The 14,977-nt window shown below is 41.4% G+C and overlaps 1 protein-coding gene across 1 annotated transcript in view; it reads left to right on the forward strand.

The window, feature by feature from the left end:
- Window positions 1-14,977, forward strand: part of pappaa (pregnancy-associated plasma protein A, pappalysin 1a) — a 316,273-nt gene that overhangs the window by 273,938 nt on the left and 27,358 nt on the right. The gene's annotated exons all lie outside the window — the stretch shown is intronic.

Consider the following 14,977-nt stretch of genomic DNA (forward strand, 5'->3'; position numbering starts at 1 on the left):
TTAAAGAAGGACCCTACAAGTTCATCTAAGTTACTTGCATGAAACAGGATTAATGGACCAAATGAAAAAATAAAAATGTTTTATGTATATGTGTGTGTGTGTGTCTGAGAGAGAGAGAGCGGGGTAGGGGGGGGACATTGCTGATCATGAGACAGGCAGCTTTTGCATTTCACTCAATGCACCTGTTCCCCTCATCTTCAACCTTCCATTATTGCTTTGTGAATCACGTCAGAAATTTCCTGAATCTTATGTCCATGGCTTTGGGATCATAAGGTTCACATTTCTCTGTATAATTCTCAAATTTAATCTTGCATCAGAATCACTTAAGATATAATTTTATGTGGTTGTCTACAGGGAATACAAATAGACCTTCATTTTGAATCTCCATCTGGTTCCTTCACTCATTGGCCCGGATGTTTCGGTCAACGGCGAAGCAACAGCACTCGCTGCTGACCTCAAAGAAAGCTGCCCACAAAGATTTAACGATCTCTATGATGTAGTTTTCCCCTTTTCCGGCAGCACTTTAAATCTGGCACCAAATAGAGGGGATGTCTTTCCATGCAGCAGCAGTGATGTCAGCAAGCAATTAGGCAGCCAATCACATGAAAATATTCACACACAGCAAAGCCGGAAATTAAAAGCACTTAATATCCTTCACTTTTAATTTAAATTTTCAGATACTGAAAGAATAATTAGATTAAGATAGAAGCCAAAACAAAGATACACTTTCAAAAAAGTTTTTTTTTTAATAAAAAAAGTGGAATTTCTATTCTGGAGAAAGTTGACATTCCACAAATATAACATTAGCTTCTCTGGGCAAGTGAGGATGTATAGCAGTAATTAAGAAGTTGGAACACCATTAAAAACCCAGTTACAACTCATTCAACAAGGTGTAACTTTTTCGAGGGTTTTCACAGTGAGGCTAACAGCTGACAAACACTAATAGTTTTGCCGTCATTACCAATGCAAGATTGGACAGTAGAATGGAGACTGAGCATTCCTAAATTGTTTAGATAGCAGCTTGACCCAAGTTGAATGAGTTGAACTGGGAATATCATTTCTCATTGCCATTGAATAATCACTCCTTATAGAAAATGAACCTGCCACTATAAAGTAGGAGGATACCCGAGACCACCTGGAGACTAGCAATGGCAACCTGTATGAGTGTGACTACTTCACTGTACAGTGATAGGTAATACTCTAAAAATTCTTATATAGTGTACTGAAAGCATCCCAAGCTACTTTGGGTGTTATGCCATGTAACGTAGACATTTCAAAAAGGGAAGTGTTAGGAGACAGGGCCTATCAAATCCAGTGAGCTTGTTTAAATCAACATGAAAGATAACATATGCCTTGAGATATACTCCAGCAAGATCATCCTCAGTTGAGAACATGGTCTAGGGCAACACAATGAAACCAAAACATTCAGCACCGTTCAGCAGAGTCTGTCACCCTGACCAAGCAAGTGTCAACTTCAGACTTTAACCAGAAATACAGGTAGAGAGAACTTGGTTTCTCTGCAGTCTGAATTTCAGCAACAATTTCCTTTGTGGGCCCTATGCTAGGCTTTTTAAAAGATGATATTGATATATCTGTCATATGTCAAAAAAAAACTTTCAGACATGTCCATGACACTATATGTAAAATCACAACTGAAACTGTTTTTTTTTTAAAAAAAGCACAATAAATGAAAAAAGAAAGCTAACTATTTTCTGTTGATTTCCTTATCGTGAGATAACCCAGGCAGGGGAGGAACCAGTCTTGCGGAAGTTCCAACAGTGAGAGTAATTAGCCTTTGTTTGGCCTCAGTTTGTGTCTAGGTAATTCACTTCTTCACAGAGCACCTGACCAGTGGCCTTAAAGGGGCAGGCCAGGTTAGCAACCAGGGTCTAAACCTCAGTATCCTCATGAGTTCAGGAAGATCAGCTAGAACTTTGCAAAATTGCTCTAATAGATAATGTGTGATGAGAATGATGGCACATTGAAACATAGAAAACATATTGTGAACCCAGCAATCTGTATTGTTTTTAATACTAATATCACTGAAAAGGCTCCCAGCCACTAAAGCTTTCCTTGCTGATCATCCCTGGTAGATGTAGAGCTTATAAGCAATATTGAGAGCCTGGAGCTTTTTCAGTTTGAAAATTCATTTTGCTGACACTCTCAAAATAGTCCACCTTTTGACTTTAACACCATAAAGTTTTTGAGGGCTGTTAGTGAATGGTGCTCAAAGAACTCTAAAAGGTTAGAAGGAAACGTTTACAAGATCCTGTACATGCAGTCACTGAATGAAGTGTAAAACTATTAAGATGCATCTCTTTCTTTTCTCCCTTCTCAAAGTGGTTTCCAGCAACTGTGGTGAAACCACAGAGTATCAGCGAACCCTTAAACATCATTTCCCAATTCTACCCCCCACAGTAAATTGCATGTTCTGGGCAGATTAACTGATGCTACTTTGCTCTGGCTGACTGCTTGTTAATGTTTTAATTACATACATGCAAATGAATGATATCTGTTTCGGGAATGCATAGGGTGCAAGCTGGAGGTCTGTGGCTTCCTGTAAATATCCCACAAGAGACCTCGAACAGTCAGGCTCACACACAGGCAAAGTACTTTCTCAGTTCAAAGCTCCCCTCCCAATTCTGTTTCCCATTCTATTACTGCCATATGTTTAAAAAAGATATGTTTTGCAAACAGCTATTTTCTATTCTCAATGAAAAAAATACCATTTGTTTTATTTTCAGCTGCTCTTTTTTTTAAGGCCAATCATTCTGCAAGCAAAGATGAGCAGGGTGGGGTGACAGGGCGGTGGTGACATCTGAAGAATAGGTTCAACTTTTTAAGAGGCTGCATTTACTAAGTGAAAAGTGCTGCTGATTTTGTTGCCAATTGCATGAGATCAAGTTGATGACAATGAAAGGAGATATTGGAGTCTTTTTACAGGTGGCTACATCAAGTTTTGTACTGTGAAAAGGTTTGTCAAAAGTTTCTGATGAATCTTGAATTAGGTTCCAATTTGATATCTGCTGTGTACATCGAGTAAAATGTTTTAATGTCTGCTGGTGAGAAATGCTGTTGATTAGCTAAGTAAATCCTCCTTGGATATGGGGGTGATGCCAGAGGACAGACAATGTTGTACCCCTGTTCAAAAAAGGGAGAGGGATAAAATACAGTAACTACAGGGCTGTCAGCCTAACATCGATGGTGGGAAAACTTTAAATGAAAGTAATCCAGGACAAAATGAATTGGCATTTGGAAAAGTGTGGAATGAAAGTCAGTACAGATTTATTAAAGGAAAATTGCTTTTGACTAACTTGGTCAAGTCCTTTCATAAAGTAACAGGGAGGGTTGATGAGGGTAGTGCAGATAATACTTTCAAAAGGCATTTGATGATACACCTGTCAGCAAAATTAAAGGGACAGTGGCAGCATGGATATAAAATTTGCTCAGAAACAGAAAGCAGAGAATAGTGGTGAACACTTGTTTTTCAGACTGGAGGAAAGTGTGCAGTGGTATTCCTGACTTTATTAATAGAGGTATACAGCACAGAAGCAAGGAAGTTATGCTAAACCTTTATAAAACACTGGTTATGTCTCAGCTGGAGTATTGTATTCAATTCTGGGCACCAGCCTTTAGGAAGGAGTCAAGGCCTTCAAGAGGGTGCAGAAGAGATTTACTAGAATCGTACCAGGGAGAAAGGACTTCAGTTATTTGGAGAGACCAGAGATGCTGGGGTTGCTCTCCTTAGAGCAGAGGTGGTTGAGAGTAAATTTGACAAAAGTGTTCAAAATCATGAAGGGATTTGTTAGAATAAATAAGGAGAAACTGTTTCGAGTGGCAGAAAGGTTAGTAGTCATAGGACACAGGTTTAAGGTGATTAGCAGAAGAACCAGAGATGACATGAGGAAAGATTTTATATTTAGTGATTTGTTGTGATCTGGAATGCAATGCATGAAAGGGTGGTGGCAACAGATTCAACAGTAATATTCAAAAGAGAATTGGATAAATCCTTAAATGGAAACATTTAGAGGGCTACGGGGAAAGAGCAGGGTAGAGGGACCAATTTCTTAGCGCTACCAATGAGCTGCAGGCACGATGGGTCGAATGGCCTCCTATGCTGTATCATTCCACGATTCTTTGAAAGGAACTTGCATTTACATAGCACCTTTCAGAAACTCAAGACATCCAAAAGCACATTAGTTTTAATGAACTGCTTTTTTTTTGGAAGTGTAATCATTGTTGTAAGGCAGGCAACCCAGCAGCCAATTTAAAGACAGCAAGATCTCATGGCCAGATATTTTGCTTTTAGTGACGTTGGCTGAGGGATGAATATTAGCCAGAACACCAGGGGAAACTCCCCTACTCTTCTTCAAATAGTGCCATAGGATCTTTTATGACCACGTGAGAGGGTTTTCAGTTTAGCATCTCATCCAAAAGACAAAACTTCCAACATTGTAGTGCTCATTCAGTACTACATTGGAATGTCAATCTTGACTTGTGCTCGTGTCTCTGGAGCAGGACTTGGAACCCACAACCCTCTGTCCCAAATAGTGCTACCAACTGAGCCACAGTTGATACAACTCAGCCTCAAAAAGAGGCATCCAAGAGGGTACCTTGAAGCGAGAGATTTAAAAATAGAAAAAGGGAACCTAAAATAATACTGCAAAGCAGAAAAACAAGAAATTTAGGATGGAAAAGGGCAAATTTAGGGCAAATGTCTTTACATGGAGAGTGATCAGCTGCTAGTATCAAGAAGGGTAGTTGAGGCTGTGACACTTGACTCATTTAAGAAACTGCTAGATGCTGTCATATGTTGAAGAAAGGCTGGGTATTTTGGGAGGATAAGATCAAACAAGCTGGCCCTTTTCATCTAAATCTATCTTATGATCTATTGAGATCAAAAGACTTTTCCTTGTTCCTAAAAAAATACAATTATGATTTTTAACACCATATATAGCACAACCAATTATTCCCAACCAGTAACCAACTTGATTTTGCAAATTGTCGAGAAATTCCTTGCTCTTGCTGACCAAACAGTTCATCCCGTTCTATAAATTTATAGAATTATTCATTAAAGCAAGAAAATTACCAACTCAGTCAGAGCGAGTGAGAGATATGCCTCTAAGTATCAAAACAGCTTGAAGCCCCTTCCTGGAGGCCCATACAAGACCCCTCACAAATTCCAGAAATACTACCCAAGCTTTTCAACTTAAAATCACCACATGTGTATTAAATGCTCGAGCAAATAGTTAGTCTGTTTAACATTTCCCTAAAGAGTTGATGCAGCCCCTTCTTGAGTATTTAAAGCCTTGTTTTAATGTGTATTTTTGTAATTTATAAGTTCAGAGCCACAGCGAACAACATTTATAAATAACGACTTGAACAAATCTTTTATATGTTGCACTTCACACATCTGTGAATGTTAATCAACATGTAAAACTTTTGTTACTACTAATTTAACTCGAAATAATTGACTATAAATCATGACTTTTGTGCACAAATAATTGCAAAATGAAACATTTTGTTTCAAAGTTAGGAAAAACATACAAATCCTTCACAAGGAGTATTTACGTACAAGGTTATGCCTTGGGTACCATGAGTGTAACAGTTCTGAAAGGTCAGACTGTTAATCTCTGCAGACCAGGTTTCTGTGGTACTTAAGGTTGTGATTTAGATGCTGTTCTTAAAGTTTAAGAATTCACATGATCCCTGAAATAGTTGGGGGTCACACTATTGCATGAACCAAGTTTGCGTTGTGAGCAGTGCACCAATCCCGCGACATCACTTGCCATCAGGGGCCGTACATGTCAAAGGCCTGGCATTCCCTCGTCACGCAGTTTAAGCCTGTCTGTTTTTTGTTCTGATACAGTCAGTAACATAAGAGGGCACCACCCATTAAAGTAGCTGACACTTGGAGCGTTTCTTCAGTGTAGATCTTAAGGAACCTATCAGGACGGGTGAGCAAAAGGTTACAATGAATGAGTTGAGCGGAACATAGGAGTCAGTGATGTCAAATTTATAGGCTGCAGCAGGAAAATAAGGAAAAGCTAGAAATGTAATGCTTAGTACAACACAAAAGGGAACTCTTTATTGCCAAATTGCCCTGTCAGTGAAGACCCCACAAGTTTCACAGGAGGTTAAAAATAATAAACAATACTAGATTGAATGAAGGTCTGACCAAACACTAACTATAATTTGTTATTCACATCGACGACTTCTCAGCTTGCTGCTGCAGCTCTTGCATTAGTGCCAGTAGAATCTTTTCCTCTGTATATTACCAGTTTTGCGTTTTATTACTTACCATGCCTGACAGTGGCAGGAATGTTATGCCCCCCCCCCCCCACCTGCCCCCTCCCTACACAAGGGCCTCTTACAACTGCCTCTGGTATTTTACTAGTGGTGTATGGGCACTTCGCCACTTGTGGAGGCCGCCCAGTAAAACTTAATGGCCTCTTTGCGGGCTGGGGGGTCCCCTCCTGATCGGGCACCTGTGCCCCATGAAGGCCCCCCCCTCCCACAGCAGCACGGGCCACCTGCTGCAACACCCTACCCGCCCTCTCAATTGACTCCCCTCCCCGCGTTAGGGCCTGCCTGATTAGCCCGGGTGAGTCTTGACCCCATTTACCAGTTTCCGAGGCCTGCATCCACGGTGGCACTTCTCGCTGAGTGCAGTTCCAGCAGTGACCACCACTCCCAGTGACACTGCTGGAAATGAAGAGCTGTTGGACCGCTGATTGGCTGGCAACTCTTGGAGGTGGGGCATCCTGCCTCAGAGGGGTGGAAGGCCATGACCTCAGGCCTGAGTCACGCAAAATACAGTCGTGGCTTCCAGGGCTGGCGGAGGCCGGTTTGCCCTGACTTTCGAGCCAGTGGGAGGGCCACCCCTTCCTCGTGCAATTCCAGCCATTAAATTGATTTGTCTACACCGAGAGCTGATACATCTCAAATCTTTGTAGAGAGGAGACAGAATTTACAGCAAGTCTACTTTATGTCATTCTACCACCACCATGAAGTGTAAATTTGGAAGAAGTAGGTAATGCTGAGTTAAGCAATGATAATGATCGGGAAGGTGTTTGTCTATCAGAGTGCAGCTATTCTTACCACTGGAGTCACTGTTTTGAGCGGAGGCAAAGCAGAATGCTAAACAATCGTCACCACTGAATGAGAATTGTTAATTGATTTCCTTTTCAAAAGCCTTGAGAGGCATCACAGTCTGTTCTTATCCAACAAGCACATTTCCAAGCTGAAGTCACCAGAGAGCAATGAGGAATGGGTGCCCTCCTAAACCCAATGGCTATCCATTGGTAGCCATCCCTCCCCCTCCCCACCTCTCACAATCCCAACCCCCTTACTTTAGCTAACTGAAGCCAGCTATTTCAACATAGGGATGAAAGCTGGGAACTGTCTGGCTTGTATGGCTCAATGTCACACTGGCCGATGCAATTTTTCCACTAGATTATTACACGAGTCAAACGCGTCCATCTAATTTTGAAAAAATACGAAATACGACATTTTAGAGTAAATTGATCATTTATTTATTGATAAGCAAAATGTTTTGACAGATCAGTACCCATTAACTTGTATGTACACTTTATTTACCCACCAACCCTTATTTTAACTGATTTTTCAGGGAAAGTCAGCTGCTGTTGAAAACAAAATTACAATTTTGAAAACACCAACTGATGCTGACTCAAAGTCTAGTGCTTGGAAGTCAAATGGGATTTCAAGTCTGCAATTACAGGTAGTCTATCCATTAATAGCAGCGGCAGAAGTCTGGTACCCAATGACAGGCAGTCTATTCATCACCAGCCTCAGCTATAGAAGACTGTTTTCTTGACGGCTCAGTTCGTAAAGGTGGGCCAGCCTGAAAGTGAACCATGCAAACTAGAAAGTCCAAGGTTTATTCCTCAGTCTGCGCTGAGTTAGATTATTTTAGCTGAGCAACTGACCTCAGCAAGCTTGGGCCTGGGAGGGACAAAGCCCATTCTGGTTCCTGCTTCTGCTCTCTATTCAGTAACACCTGCTGGAAAATAAGGAGAATGACCTGCCCACATTCCAGGGCCCAATTCTAACTCTGTGTCAGTGAATGGGTTTTGAGTGAAAATCTCACCCTCAGCATCAAGGTCAAGATTCACACAAAAAATTGCCACTTTGATGATATGCTGGTGGGTTCCTATGAAATCATATCCCATGAAGAAAACAAAAAAAAGTACAAGTTTTGTAATTCAAAATTCGGGTTAGATAAGATAGAGTGGGAGGGTGCTGATATGGAGCATAAACACTGGCATAGACTGTTGGGCCAAATGTCCTCTTCTGTAAATTCTATGTAATTCAATGTAAAAATTAGTTTCATTGGATCCTTTTTTAGTCTGTCTCAACATGGACTGCACTTGAACTACCTACTATACTACAGACTGTACAGTAATAAGCATTGGGCACAGATCAGTCATCAGGATATTGGTTTTTCACCATCTTTATTAAATCTCTGTACTTATGCTAAGATTGTGCTAATCATAAAACACATTCCGAGAGGATTGGTATTGTTGGTTGAAGCTGAAGGACTCCATCATCACGTGTGGTGTCACTTTGGAGTACTAAAGTAAATATTTAATTTAGAATCATTCAAAATATTCCAGTAAACCCACTAAAATGCTTTTGGTTTCACTCTGGCTCATTTTCAACAAGTGTTATGCATATAACAACGCCTTTTAAAATAAATAGTTACTCCAAAAACATGTCTGGAGTTACACCAGTAAACGTTATAATAAGACTGGCATATTTTCTCACTCTGCCTGATAAAAATGTTTTGCAGTTTTCCTTCTGCAAATCCACAGTGTTGTACATTTTACGCCTTTCTGTTCAATGCATAATAATAGGTAACTTTTCCCTTGCTAGATAGGCATATGGTGTAAGCCACAAAAACCTATAGGCCAGAAGGCTCAAAGGGCAGTGGTCAGCCTGCGCTGATTTATCTGGTGTAAGCCGAGCCGCAGTAGATCACTGTAATTGGCCTCAACAACTCTTAAGTTTATTTAGAGATACAGCACTGAAACAGGCCCTTCAGCCCACCGGGTCTGTGCCAACCAACAACCACCCATTTATACTAACCCTACAGTAATCCCACATTCCCTACCACCTACCTACACTAGGGGCAATTTACAACGGCCAATTTACCTATCAACCTGCAAGTCTTTGGCTGTGGGAGGAAACCAGAGCACCCGGCGAAAACCCACACGGTCACAGGGAGAACTTGCAAACTCCGCACAGGCAGTACCCAGAATCGAACCGGGGTCCCTGGAGCTGTGAGGCTGCGGTGCTAACCACTGTGCCGCTCAGACAAGATTCCCAGTCCTGACTGCTATCTAGTGACCATTGCTAAAAAGCATGCTGTGAGTACAAGCATTAAGGACGGGGTTAGGTTTAGCTGTGGTATGCATAGTCAAATAACACTGCAATGCCTCACACTTGAAGGATGGTCAGAAGGAAGGGTTGGCAACGCTTATGAAGCTGTACCAGAGCAAAGTCCCAGTCTTTAGGGTAAGATAATGGAAGAACATTGAAAAGGGATAATGGGTGGTGGGGGTGGGGGTTACCATTAAAAAATGTAATCTAAGTGTGCAATTTTGTCACCCCCCCTCACTTAGGAGATTTATGATTTCAGACCTTGAATTTGTAAAAATGCATCTATTAGTTCTTGATATGAATGCATCATTTTGACATCTCATCCAGAAACTGTGCAGCAGAATGTTTGCAAGTTGCTCTGCAGTTGGTGACTACAATACAGATAATTTGCTTCAAAACATGAATTTGGGAAGAAAAAAATTAAGAGACACTGAGCAAGCGAGTGCAAGAGAGAGTGGGACTGGTTGGCAGGTTCATCAAAAGCTTTGGTTCCGTCCTTTGATCTTCCTCTTGGTCATTTACTACCATGAAGGTTGAAAATATATTGCAAAAAAGACAAAGGAAACACCGATGAACTTTGGCACTGTCCTCAGCTGCAGTGGACCCTTAATTACAGCCAGGATGAAGGGATGGATTAGATGGATGAATGCTTGTTTGAGTCAGTACTGAGATAAAAAAAAAAAGACGCTTAACAGAAGTAGCAAGAATTTATTTTGGGTCAGAACATCAGATCTTTTAAACTTGAGGTCCAAGGTTATCTGCTTGGGCATGAGAACAAGAAAAATAGATTAGCACAAGACAACAGATCTTTGGACATGTAATGACCAAGCCTGAAACCATTTATTGTGGGCCAACACATATCATGTATTGCTGATATTTCAAAACATACTCAAATGTGCACGCACCCTCATTACATAAAGTGATGGTCCTGCCTCATACAATACACACCTGTCATATATGTGGATTTGAAAATGCAATTGAGTGGGGCTTCAGGAGATGAGTGCACCTTATGACCTGGCACGGAGACACATAATTGAACAAAATGTCAGATTCAATCTCAGGACTGGATTACGTTAGCTGATCTCAACAATGGCAGCAATTGGAAGTGACCCTATGCTTGGAATAGAGGATATTGAGTGGGTGAGGAGAGAACTGGGATCAGCAATCAAATCACCTTCCAGCACTTAATGCCTAATTTTGGCTTTGAGTGGGAGTTACGTGGGCAGGTGCTAAGGTGGAATACAAACCGTTAAGGGCCTCAGGATTTGAGACCCCTTCAGTCTACCACCCAAACCTGGAGAGAAGTAGCAGCTGGCTGTCAGGTGAAGGTAGGATGTCAGGTAGTAGAAAGTCTGACCTCCTCTTGCTGTGGCTCCTGCAGCTGTAGTTGGCATGGCAGGGAAGCCACCACAACTTATCCAGTGCTGGCCTCTGGTTAAAATTGCAGTTGGGCCCTGATGCTGTCATCAGAGCTCTGTTTGCATATTTAAAGAAGGATCCTGTTACGACCAGGTGAGGAAGGGGTCCAGGGCTCCCCTCTCAGCCTTTTCCTGGTTTGGCCATAACAGGGTTTAACTTTTAAAACACAATATTTGTAGCTTCCCCTCAGTGAGTCCTTGCTTACTGCTCTCTGATTGTAATTGCAAAGAAATCAACCAGACAGATTTTCTCATATTTAAGCAAGAAAGGTATAAGTTTATTATCCTTAAAACTCTAATTCAGTTAAAACTACTAAAAATTACACAACATGACCACGTTAGCATGCATACGCGATAACACACACAAGTAAATAGAGACAGAGGAGGAGAAAGAATTAAAGGGGAAAGGTTTGAAGAAATAGATCGAGTTCAGTTACTGGTTTTGGGTTGGATGTGAAGTCTTTGATTGTAGTTAAGTCTTGCAGTTCTCATTGGGACCCGGTGCACACTTTCAAACTTGTTTCGCTGGTCTTCTGTCTTGAGGCTTAAGTTACATCCGTGGGTCCCTGGAACTTTGCATGAGAGAGACAGTGAGAGGGAGTGCTCGCTTCTTGAAGTTCAATTGCAGTCTCTTTCTTTCTGTGTCAGGCACAATTCAAAAACCCCCAGGTTGGCCAGCAGGTTAGTCAGTGACTAGCTCCCTGTTTGAAACAGCCTCTCCTGCGAGGTTTGTGGATTCCTCCAAGCTTTCTAGACACTCAGTGCGGCAGGGTGGGGGGGGGGGGGGGTGGGTGTGTGGAATGCGGGCTCTTATACAGGCGGCACAGTGGCACAGTTGTTAGCACCGCAGCTTCACAGCTCCAGTGACCCGGGTTTGATTCTGGGTACTGCCTGTGCGGAGTTTGCAAGTTTTCCCTGTGACCGCGTGGGTTTCCGCTGGGTGCTCCGGTTTCCTCCAACAGCCAAAGACTTGCAGGTTGATAGGTAAATTGGCCGTTGTAAATTGCCCCTAGTGTAGGTAGGTGGTAGGGGAATTGAGGGGATGTGGTAGGAATATGGGATTTATGTAGGATTAGTATAAATGAGTGGTTGTTGGTTGGTACAGACTCGGTGGGCTGAAGGGCCTGTTTCAGTGCTGTATCTCTAAATAAGTAAATTACTCTCAATGTCTTTTAGTTTTTAGTTTAGAGATACAGCACTGAAACAGGCCCTTCGGCCCACCGAGTCTGTGCCGACCATCAACCACCCATTTATACTAATCCTACACTAATTCCATATTCCTACCACATCCCCACCTGTCCTTATATTTCCCTACCACCTACCTATACTAGGGGCAATTTATAATGGCCAATTAACCTATCAACCAGCAAGTCTTTGGCATGTGGGAGGAAACCGGAGCACCCGGAGGAAACCCACGCAGACACAGGGAGAACTTGCAAACTCCACACAGGCAGTACCCAGAATTGAACCCGGGTCACTGGAGCTGTGAGACTGCGGTGCTAACCACTGCACCACTGTGCCGCCCTTTTGATCGTCACTATTGACAAAACCCATCTGGCTAATTGGATCAGGGAGTACTTCCATTGTCTTTCCATGCAACTGTCTTTCAGAATGCAAATGTGCAACCATATTTTCAGCCATTGTTCTGTGGTCTCTTAAAAAAGTTGTGTTCAATGTCCAGTAAGCGTTCAAATAATGTTCCATATGATGAAATTAATATTTTCCAATTGGCAGGTGTGGTTTCCATCACAGTCTGGTTAGTTTCTGTCAGGTGTCCCTCTCAATGGCTCAGAAGATCAGGTTAAAATTGCAAGATATTTGAAGACGTCAGTGTGCATAAGTACCACAGGTCATCTTAACTGCCCACCTAGTTTCTGCCAAGTGGACAGGTTGACCCATTGATGTCCAACCTCCTACACCAAGAGTAGCTATACAGAGTGATCGATGCCTGAGGAACAATGCTAGATCATTGGTTTATTCAATTTTTCCAAGTTCATTAGCTTAAGTCATTCAGAGTTTAAACACCTAAGCACCCAGATCCCTGAGCTATCCATCATTAAGAGTTGCTTATTTCACTTGAATGAATTGCAGTAGCTCTGAATTGAGCTACTTAATGAGAACAAGATCATAGATCTGTCTGTAGTTAAATTTTTACTCTCTTACCCGCTTTTATCTTAAGAGTTTACAACAAGCAAAGAATCTACAATGAAGAATGGCTGAAATTTTACATTAAATTAATATGTTATAAGTATGTACATTGGCAGTTTAGTCATGAGGCTCCTGCTTTTATGTGGTTTACAGGGTCATAGAATTATATTGGAGTATAGTTATTAATATCACGGCACTTATGTAATGCATATTAGACAGTTCTGTTTTCGCAGACACATCCCAGCCTTCCATATACAGGGTCTGTAGAGGTTGCGGGGCAAGGGGTGTAAATGGTCAAATGTTGGGGAAGATTGAGAGGGGCTTGGAATGGTTGTCATACAACATTCCTACTTTTGGGTTGGTTCCAGAGAGTAGGGAGGTCGCCCCTTCCCCAGGAGTTAGTAACAATAAAATCCTATGACTAATGTACAGATTTATGTTGCTTTCCAAGGTACAACCTGTGCATTCATCCTTCAGAATGGTAAGTGCATTATTGGAATTTCGTACATTTGACGTAGCATCTTATTGCTGCGAGTTGCAAGAACCATGCAAGCTTACATGGTTTGGGAAGTCCTGTATTCCTTGATAGAAGGTTGAGCAGGTAAGGGGCACTACCAATCCCATTGCTGCTCAAATGGTCTCTTGGACCTGATACAAAAGGCGTGGAAAGGATCGCAGTGTATGTAGTAGTGTGTCCTTAAGACTGCAAACCCTCCAACAGTCAGAGGGAGGGAAGCAATTTGTGCAGCTTGTTTCAAGTTGTACTATCTTCAGTGCATTTTGAGTTGTCAGGAAGGACACATTCCTAACAGATTCCACGTACATCATGAGCACATATCTCAGTACAAAGTAGTTCACTGAAGCTTTGACAATAAACAAACTTGATGATCGCCACATACCTGAATCCTTCAACATCTGGCTTCCAGACAAACATTTCTTCCACACTTCCTTTAGACTGAATCAATCAATATCAGACACTATTGTGCACAGATTTTAGACTGAATCAATCAATCTGAGGCCCTGCTGCTTGCACCTAATAATGGGTGAAGTGGGAGTGTGATTATTGATGGAGATCATCATATAGATGACTGTTAGGGAGCTATAATAACTTATATTTAGAAAGCACCTTTAACATAATAAAATGTACCAAGACACTGCATAGGAGCATTATAAAACAAAATATGAAACCAAGCCACAGAATAAGTTATTAGGTCAGATGACCAAAAGCTTGGTCAAAGAAGTAGGTTTCAAGGAGTGTCTTAAAGAAGGGAAGTAAGGTAGAGAGGCGTAGGGAGGGTATTCCAGAGCTTAGGGTGTAGGCAACTGAATTACATATGAATAAATTACACAATGGTGATTTATTTATATTTATAACCATCTTGATTTTTAATTTTTTTTCATAAAATTAAACCAATAAGTACCACAATGCTTTTATGGTATAAGTCTTATGTCAATTGAAAGATAAGAAATGCATTTTTGAACAAATTTGTATCATGCCAGGATGATACACTACAAAGTTCCCCAAATCTTTTAATGGATATTTCTCCTCATTCTGCCTGCCCTCTGACGAAGGAGAAGCTCCATAACCTCTTTGGTTTAAAATAAAAGCAAACAAAGAAAATCTGCAGATGCTGGAAATCTGAGAGAGAAAGAGTGAAAAAAAGACAGAAAATGCTGGAAACACACTACAGGTCAATCAGCATCTATGGAAAAAATAAGCAACTTATCATTTTGGGTGTGAACAGTCCATACCTAAAATGTTACCTTGTCTGTTCTCTCAACAGATCGGTCTGATCCATAGCGATTTCCAGCATTTTGCATTTTTGTTTCTTCAATCCAATTTTTTTTTTCAAACAGTATTTTCACATTAGCTTTGAGAATGGGTGCAGTTTCTTCAACAGCACACTTCTTTTTTAATTGAGCAACCTAAATGAAGAATCAAGGTCCAAAGAGTATACCGTAAACAGGTTTAAGAGAGAAGACGGGGTGAATTAAGAAGTTGACATTGG

Source organism: Heterodontus francisci, chromosome 32 (assembly GCF_036365525.1).
Source record: "Heterodontus francisci isolate sHetFra1 chromosome 32, sHetFra1.hap1, whole genome shotgun sequence".
In the NCBI taxonomy this organism is placed as follows: domain Eukaryota; kingdom Metazoa; phylum Chordata; class Chondrichthyes; order Heterodontiformes; family Heterodontidae; genus Heterodontus; species Heterodontus francisci.